This window comes from Rhipicephalus microplus, chromosome 6, assembly GCF_043290135.1.
Source record: "Rhipicephalus microplus isolate Deutch F79 chromosome 6, USDA_Rmic, whole genome shotgun sequence".
In the NCBI taxonomy this organism is placed as follows: Eukaryota; Metazoa; Arthropoda; class Arachnida; order Ixodida; family Ixodidae; genus Rhipicephalus; species Rhipicephalus microplus.
Window position 1 is genome coordinate 71,091,336 of NC_134705.1, and position 8,858 is coordinate 71,100,193.

At 54.9% G+C, this 8,858-nt stretch overlaps 1 non-coding gene across 1 annotated transcript; it reads right to left on the reverse strand.

The window, feature by feature from the left end:
- Positions 1-3,776: 3,776 nt before the first annotated feature.
- On the reverse strand, positions 3,777-3,961 carry LOC119183547 (U2 spliceosomal RNA). Its single transcript, XR_005111384.2, has one exon. It is a non-coding gene; the product is annotated as a U2 spliceosomal RNA (small nuclear RNA).
- Between the last annotated feature and the right edge of the window lie 4,897 nt (positions 3,962-8,858).

An 8,858-nucleotide genomic window follows, 5' to 3' on the forward strand; every position in this document is an offset into this window, starting at 1 on the left:
GGGTGACGAAACGTGAGTGTGCGACAAGCCGCTGTTATGTCGTTCAAGCGTTCAACGGGCCGGCAGGCTGTGCCTGTCGTGGTCGAAAATGTCCAAGTTTTTCTGATTCCGAAGGGCAGGAGTGCTACGGTGGCGTGTACGAGGCGCTGGTGCGGCGCTCAGTCGATCGTGCCGGACATGAGGCGGCAGAAGGTGGCCGTCAAGTGGTCGCGGAAAGCAGTGGATAAGTACTCGCCTGCGCTTTTCGTCGAATTCCGCTGAGTAAGGTGCCAGAATTCTCGTGACAGACGGTCTTCGGGAGACGGGTGGCTGCACAAATGTGACCGTGCGGCACCGTGCAGCCATATTCGTGGATTATTTCGCCCCACTACGATATCTTCGTCACTGCGCTCGCTGGTGTTGCTTGTTTTTGTCGACCTTCACTTGTGGCTCATACCCATTGTGGGGGATGGGCCGGTCTGTTGTTCTGCTTCTTCGACTTCTACATATTCGGCTTAGTGAAGCTGTGAGGAGTGATTAGTGGGTACAGAGGGAAAGCGCAGCAAAGCGCGCCAGGGGCGTGATCTCACGCGTCCTGGGTTGCACAGCGTCTCAGGTACGTGCGTGGGGCGTCTGTACGTCGAGAGTGCAATTTTCTTGGAACTTCCAGCAACTGGCCATTCCATTCAGGTGAGCGTGCGAGGATGTTTGTTGTAATTAACGAGAGTCCACGGCGCATGAGCTGGTATGGGTTAGTGTCCAGAAATGTAGTGTGCGATCAACAAGGCGATGCCCGCCGTGGTGATCTAGTGGCTATAAGGTACTTGGCTGCTGACTCGCGGGTGGTGGGATCGAATCCCGGCTGTGGTGGCTGCATTTCTCTGTGCTCAAATAGGGTGCACGTTAAAGAACCCCAGGTGGTCGAAATTTCCGGAGACTTCCATTACTGCGTCTCTCAGAGTCATGTGGTGCTTTTGCGATGTCAAACCCCACATATCATCATGCCATCATCAAGGCGATGGGTGAGGCTGCCAGCGAGGTAGCTGACCGCATGGCAACGAAATATAGCCACCGTTGGCGGAAGCTGGGACCCAGGTCAGTGGACACAGGAAAAGCACATCGGGGCTTTGCCGCTCCACCGTACAGCAGGTGTGCGCGAGGTGTGTCCTGTGGCGTTCTTTGCGATTTCTTTTGTAATGGGGAATAGTGTAGATGCGTAGACGTGGCGAGAGCACGCGTCTTCAGGTTAAGACTTCGCGTGAAGATGTGAAATAAAAATGCCTTTGCTTGTCACTGCAACTGTAAACAGAAAAACCAACACCCGTTTTCTAGAGGCTGTTTGATTTTTTTGTTCCGAAATGAGTGAATTCGAAAAGCGGAAGTAGCTTGGCACATACACACTTCTATCTTTGCTCTGAAACAGTAATAATAAATTACTCAATAGTTTTTTAATATGAGTAGGGATGTGTGAAAAAATTTGGAGTATGTACGTGTGAACATAACCAAAAAAAAGAAGGGGCTCTCCAATTATGAAATTTCCACACAAACATTTATTTTGCCAGAGCCATCTTAAGTGTGAATGAACACAGCTAGTGCACTCCCTGCACGCGAATACCGAGCCGCCGCGAATACCGCATCAGCCGGGGCAGCGTGACGCCAACGTTTCGGACACTCGCCGCACCCACGCCGTTTACCCCGATATCCTTGGTAAATCCGAACACTCTTTATTTCATTGAGTTTAATATGGAACTCACCCCCGCAGGAGTCCCGCACCTACCCTCTGCAGGTTTACACGTCCTGTGAGCCTATTCGAGTGCACCTTCGTCTGCTGACCCGACATGCACAGCACCCATTGTCTTCGCTACAAGTGGACCGACCAGGCTGTACCTATTCGCGATGCCCCGATACGCATAGGCACGTGATCCCTTCAGGCTTTGCACCTGCCGTAATCCCAGCAGTGCCTCCATGGACATTGACTAAACGCTGGTGTGCCTTCACATACGTGGGATTTCGTATAAGTCACGTGTTTCTTATGTTGCCCTCAAGCAACTCACCTTGGCACAATTAGATGACCGATACAGCGACTCTGTGCACAATTACACCGATGGATCCGTAACTTCATCCACCTCAGCTGCAGTCTTCATGATCCCTGAACTTGGTATTCCCCGACAGTACAAATTAGATTATAGGTATTCTTCGACAGCTGCAGAACTTGTTGCTATACAAGAAGACGTAAAATGTGTGAACGACCACGCACCGCGTAAATTGACGATTCTGTCTGATGCAAAACCAGCGCTTCAAGGTATTCATTCTTGCTCAAGAAGAGGAAAATTTTACGAGTTGGTGTTAGGAATCTTCCAAGCATTTGACCTAACACACAGGAGTGGTCACTTGATTACACTCCAATGGATTCCTGGACACTGCGGTCTGGTTGGCAACGAAACAGCCGATAGCGAAGCAAGAGTGGCAGTATACAACGCTCCTATGTACGTCAAAGTACCGTATTCGCTAAGTGACGTCAACACATTGTTGAGATCACTCATGCGCGAATGCGCTGCCACTTACTGGTCGCTACCAGATCACCGGAACAAGCGCCTGTGGGAAATAGACCCCGGTATGACTTTTCGTCTTCCAGATAAAATCAGCCGAAGACATGCTAATATACTGCACCGAATAGGCCTGAGCGTTGCCTTCACTCGCCACTACACCCACCTAATTGGCCGTGCGGACAGCTCGAATTGTGAACGCAGCCAAGTGCGCGAAACGATAGCTCACATATTTGCTAGCTCACATATTTAGATTTGCTAGCTCACATATTTGCTAGCTCTCATATTTGGATCGAATCCCGCAGCCGGGATTCGATCCCACCACCCGGTGGTGGTGGGATCGAATCCCGGCTGCCGCGGCTGCATTTCCCTGTGCTCAGATTAGGGTGCACGTTAAAGAACCCCAGGTGGTCGAACTTTCCGGAGACCTCTATTACGGCGTCTCTCATAATCATATGGTGGTTTGGGAAGTCACATCCCACATATCGTCATTCCGTCAACAAGGCGATGGCTGAGGGCGCCAGCAAGGTAGCTGACCACGTGGCAACAAATTACAGCTACCGCTGGCAGAAGCTGGGACCCAGGTCAGTGGACACAGGAAAAGGACATCGGGGCTTTGCCACTCCACCATACAGCAGGTGTGTGCGGGGTGGGTCCTGTGGCGTTCTTTGCAATTTTAATTTGGGATGTGGGATAGTGTAGATGCGTAGACGTGGCGAGAGCACGTGTCTTCAGGTTAAGACGTCGCGTGAAGATGTGAAATAAAAATGCCTTCGCTTGTCACTGCATCTGCAAACAGAAACACCGACACCCATTTTCTAGAATTTCTATTATTTTTTGTTCCGAAATGGTGAATTCAAAAAGCGGATATAGCTTGGCACATACACACTTCTAGCTTTGCTCTGAAACAGTAATAATAAATTACTCAATAGTTTTTTAATATGAGTAGGGATGTTCAAAAAAATTTGGAGTATGTACGTGTGAACATAACCAAAAAAAAGAAGGGGCTCTCCAATTATGAAATTTCCACACAAACATTTATTTTCCCATAGCCGTCTTAAGTGTGAATGAACACAGCTAGTGCACTCCCTGAACGCGAATACCGAGCCGCCGCGAATACCGCGTCAGCCCGGGCAGCGTGACGCCAACGTTTCGGACACTCGCCGCACCCACGCCGTTTACCCCGATATCCTTGGTAAATCCGAACACTCTTTCTTTCTTTGTGTTTAATGTCGAACTCACCCCCACAGGGGTGAGTGGGCCAAGGCCGGAGGTAGTACGATAACAGGCCGACCCGTGGCGGAGGTGAAGAAAGCTTCAAGCCCTCCGCCGCATCACAAAAATAAGTTTAATATCTTGGATCCAAGTAGGATCCGTCACAGATATTAAGCTGATAAGAACAGACTTTTTATTCATTAAGACGCACACAAAAACATCATGATGGTTAAAAAAGAACTCAAATACAAAACTGAGTATAAGTGTATAAGTTAAAATCAGGTAACGAAAGGGCTAAAAACTCTTAGTACAAATAGGTTAAAAATGATAAAACTGTAAAGGTGTATAAATCTGAAAACACGAAATATCGCTTCTCTAAAAACTGGCTATATACAATATATCACAGCACTCCAATATGGTGGCGGTAAACGTCCGTGGAATCCGCGATCGTGTCACTGACGCACAAGCGTTTCATTGTTCGCAGATAGTTCCTGGAACACAGCCTGCGGGTGACTCTGTCGTTCGCCGGATTCCACGACCCCAGGCAGCTGACGACGATAGCTACGATGGTGACGCGCTGAACCGTTGGAGGAGACGTCGCTGTAAGGAGGCGTATTTCTCCTCCTTAAGCCTCCGGGCTTGCTGGAACGCGTGCAGTCTGTTGTCGAAAGGGCAGCAGACGTACAGGATCAAGGCTTCCTCGCCTCGCGCCAGGACCACAGGCCGGGAAGGCCGACCTCTTGGTTCTCCCCGAAGACGGTGGACCTCCCCAGGGCAGGCTTCTTGATGTGTGCGACGATGGCGTTGTGGCGCAATCGTCGCACACATCAAGAAGCCAATACAATGGCAGAAAACCTGCGGCAGCGTCTCCTCCCTGTACCCGCAGCGCCGGCACTGTTTGTCTGCTGCAGGTACCCAGATACGTGTGCCATTGAGGGGGAGGAGATTAAGCCGGGCTCGGTGGATGAAGCGCCACTCCTTGAACCTGGTGTAACGACTGGTCCGCAGGAAGTGGGAGTTAGCGGGGTCCGCCACTACACACGCCATCGCCTTGCCCTGGTTTGGTTTTGCCTAGAGGGAACGGTCCCGGCTCTGGCTGAGAATGGCCCGGAGAGTTTTCACCAGCTTGTTCCGGTTCCGCACGGACACCGAGGCCTCCCCGCCGGTGATGCGGGCGCACTGGTCTTGTAGCTCTCAGGCGACAGTTAGGCGACGGGAGGTTTTGCGGGCCTTCGTCCAGACAGACAGAATTTTAGTAGGGGTCTGTCTGAAATTGCCTTCCGTGTCGCCCGAGAGGTAGGCCTCGATGTCCTCGTCTTCAGCGTCGCGTTGAAGCCGCCTGGAGACCACCTGGTGCAGCGCCTCCCTTGCCCGCTCCCGGACTTCCGAGTCCGTCGACGTCAGGAGCTTGAAGGCCCCGTCCACCCGGCAGATGTCGCTCAGCTCCGCCGCCAAAGGGATCCCTGCAGTGCCGGCCCGTGTGCTCTCGTACACGTAGTCGTTGGATGCTCTGGCCGGCACATACAGGGTCTTCTTGATGAGGGGGCGGAGCTCGTCATCTAGGTGCTGCCGTTCTCCCTTGCTGGCGAGGGCCACCCGCATGGCGAAGTTAAGGGCTGGATATAAAAAAGTTTTAATAGCATCCAGCCTCTGCCACGGGGTGAGCATTGAGGAGAGTAGCTTCCTGCTTAGGTGGATGGCCTCGTCGATGGTCGTTTGGTCCGGGAGCCCCAGAAGCCCACAGGTCGCCCCAGGAAATGGTGCCCCCCGTTGTCCGCCAGTGCCGGAACTGGGGCGCTTCCCACGGTGAAAGTGGTGGGCCGTGTGCCCACAGGATAGCGTCCGGACAGGATAGCGTCCGTGCGGCACTTGGCAAACTTGAGTCGCAGTCCCAGCCGGTCCGAGATGGCTGTCACGACGTTTAGACGGCGCTGCAAGGTGGTGGGTTCCGCAGCGAGCAGAGTTAGATTATCAGCGTAAGCAAAGATGTTATGCTGCTTATCGCCTCCGTGCGCTGCCCTGATGACTGGATCCACCACCAAGTTGAATAGCAGGCCACTCAATGAACATCACTGCCTCAGGCCAGCTTTCATGGAAATAGGCTCCGCGGTGCCAGCTGCTGCCACGACGCAGGTGGTGTTGGCGTGGTAGAGCTCTTCCACGATCTCCGCGAAGGTCTCCCCCGCGCCGGCGCCGTGGACAGCGTCAACGAGAGCCTGATGGGCGACCGAGCCGAAAGCATTGTCGTAGTCAAAGAAACCTATGCACAGCTTCCCACCTTTTGTCCTGGCGTCATCCAGGCGTCCCCGCAGCACGAAGTTGTGTTCAAATACCCCATCGTTCAGCAGGAAGCCCCTCTGACACCTGGACAGCACCGCATGGTGTCCCAACCACTAATGCAGCCGGGTTGTGAGACACCCGGCATACAGTTTGGCGATTGTTCGACCAAAGGCAATGGGTCGCCAGTTTGTAGGATCCTCGCGGTCACCCTTCTTGTATATCAGGATGGTCCTGGATGATTTACAGCTCTAGGGTGTGTGGCGGTGTAAGAGGCAGACGTTGAACAGCGCCGCCAGAAACCATCCACCAGGATCCACCTGCCTCCAAAGGTGGTAGATCAGACGGTCCTTCCCAGGAGCTGTGCTTTCGCACCTTCGGAGCTTGGCTGCGACTTCATCTAGCAGGAAGGGGCACGTATCAATCTTCTCTGTCATGGGGGCTCGCTACATGAGGAGCGTAGTGTCCATGGCTACCGGGGCCCAGAGTTCCATGAAGTGGCCTTGAAGGGTGCCTGGGTTGACGGTGCAGAGCTTGGATGGTCCCCCCACATCGCCGGTTCCTCCTGTAAAGTTCTGTATCAGAGAAGCATTGTCGGGGTTTATCTCACGCCGAGGTGGTGTTTGGCGCGAGCCCCGACAGAGCAGCTGCAGATGGTCAATGATAGCTGCCTCGGCGCGGTGCAGGATGGGCTCGAACCGCGCCCACTGCTCCTCCGACACAGGGCCCCGGCCAAGGTCACGTAGCTCTGCCATCACCTTTGCCAGGAACCAGGCACTCTCGGGCCCCAGGATGTCAGCTGCCTTGTCCTGTGTTGCTTAGTGGCTGCCGGTGACGTTACCTAGGGGCGCTGTCGGGTCGGCGGGTACTCGCCCCGCTTCGCGAATTTTGTTGTCTGCGATTGTCGTCGCCTGCTCAGTAGGCGCCGGCAACTTGACGACGCGCCCCATCTGCTGGTCAGCTGTCTCCTCGGTGTCGTCCGCAGTTGGGCTGGCGTACTCCTCCGAGGAGCTGACGTCAACTCCTGCAGGTACTGCCTGGTTGGTACAACCACCCGGTTGGTCATCACTAGCATCGGCCGCCTGGCGCACGGGCCCGCTCTCCGTGCCATCGTCGTCTGAAGAGTCATGTAGCAGCCGACTCGTCGAGACGACGGGCGTCGCTCCGTGTGAAAGCTCCCCCAGAGCCCCATCTCCGTCCGTAGCAGCAGAGGGTGGGACCTCCTGTGAGGGAGGCCCGGTTACGGTGCTTGGGGTAGGTGGGCCTTGGTCCGCCGTCAGCTCGCCTTTGACCTGCGTGAGGAAATCGCCGTGGAAAGGGGGGGTAGTGGGGGTGTAGCCGGTCCAGGTGGAGGCTGATGTGGTGACGTCCTGGTGCCCCCTGCACGGCTGGACTCTCTTGAAGGACCGGCTACAGCGGCTGGCTGCTGGTGGTGGACCGGCGGTAGCGTTTTGCCGGGCCAGGAGTGCCTCCTCCCTCCGGTGCCGCTGCTCATGTTTGTAGAGCCCCTTCTTCGACGTGAAGGAGCTCGAGCAGGTTGGGCACTGGTGCCGGTGAGGAGGGGAGGAAAGCAGCTGGGAGGTTCACCAAGCAGCCATGGGTTGTCGGCCGTTTCCCCAGCGTAGCGCCACAGATGGTGCAGTAGTGAACCGTCCGGGTTATCCGCACGCCATGCTCCCCATCGAGATGCCGCTGCAGCGACTGGCGGCGCGACGTCCAAACCTCCGGATTGTAGGCGATCACGCAGCCCTCCTCGCAGCACAGGAACGTCGCCGGGAGTGAAAAGAAGAGCGTGAGGGTAGTATCCACACGCTCAGGCTGGCGCTCGTGGACAGGAGGGTCGCCGTCGTCCTCGCTGTTATCGGGAGCAGGGTTGCCCCCAGCGGCCATGTTGCAGTGGCCCCGCTAGGCGGGACGGCCGGGAAGTCACGACGACTTCATGAAACGCGGCTACCACCGCTGGTTTGGGAAAAACCCAGGGAGGAGCGGCAGGGAGGCCAGCAGGGCGACCTTTAGGCTGGCGAAGCGTCGGAGCAGCAGGCGGGAGCAGAGGGCGAGCAAGCGGCCCTGGGCGGCGGCAGCGAGCAAGCGCCGTTGGGCAGGCAGCAAGCGGGCAGGCGGGACCGAGCAGCGGAGCGGGCGGCGAGGCCAGCGACGAGCGAACGCCGCTGGGCAGGCGGCCAGGCGGAGAGCGGGCCCAGGCAGCAGGTGGCGGAGCGGGTGGCGAGACCAGGCGAGCAGGACCAGGCGGCGATGGCAGCAGAGCACCAGGGAGGCAGGCAGGCAGGCAGGCAGGCAGGCCGCAATCCAGGCAGCATTAGGCAGCAGGCACCCAAGAGCAGCAGTAGCCGTGGATAGGGCGGGGTGAGAGAGGGAGAAAGACGCCGCTGTAACCGGGCGGGTTCCAGTTGCTTCCACGAAGATCAAAAGTGCAGGGTGGTCAAGCCACACGACTACACAAAGAGAAGTTTATTTAACTTCATACAAATTGTGACAGTGCATGACTATGCATTTTGCAAAAATCTACAAACAGGGGGCACATTGAATATATACAAGTGTACATTTACACAAGCAAATACAAAGGAGCGTGTTATCTACATACATATTTACAACCATAAAGTTAAACTAATCAGGAAAGAAAACACAAACACATTTCTTCTGCTGTGCTTTACAAAAGGAATATGCAGGGGTAGGGGGGCGTGCTGTATGTACATATTTACAGTCCTATTTACATGTACAGAAAGACATACTAACGAAAGAGCGCGTAGCATATGTATTTACATGCTTTCGCAAAAGTATGTGCCAGAAAAAACAGGCGGGAGACGCTATATACATATATGC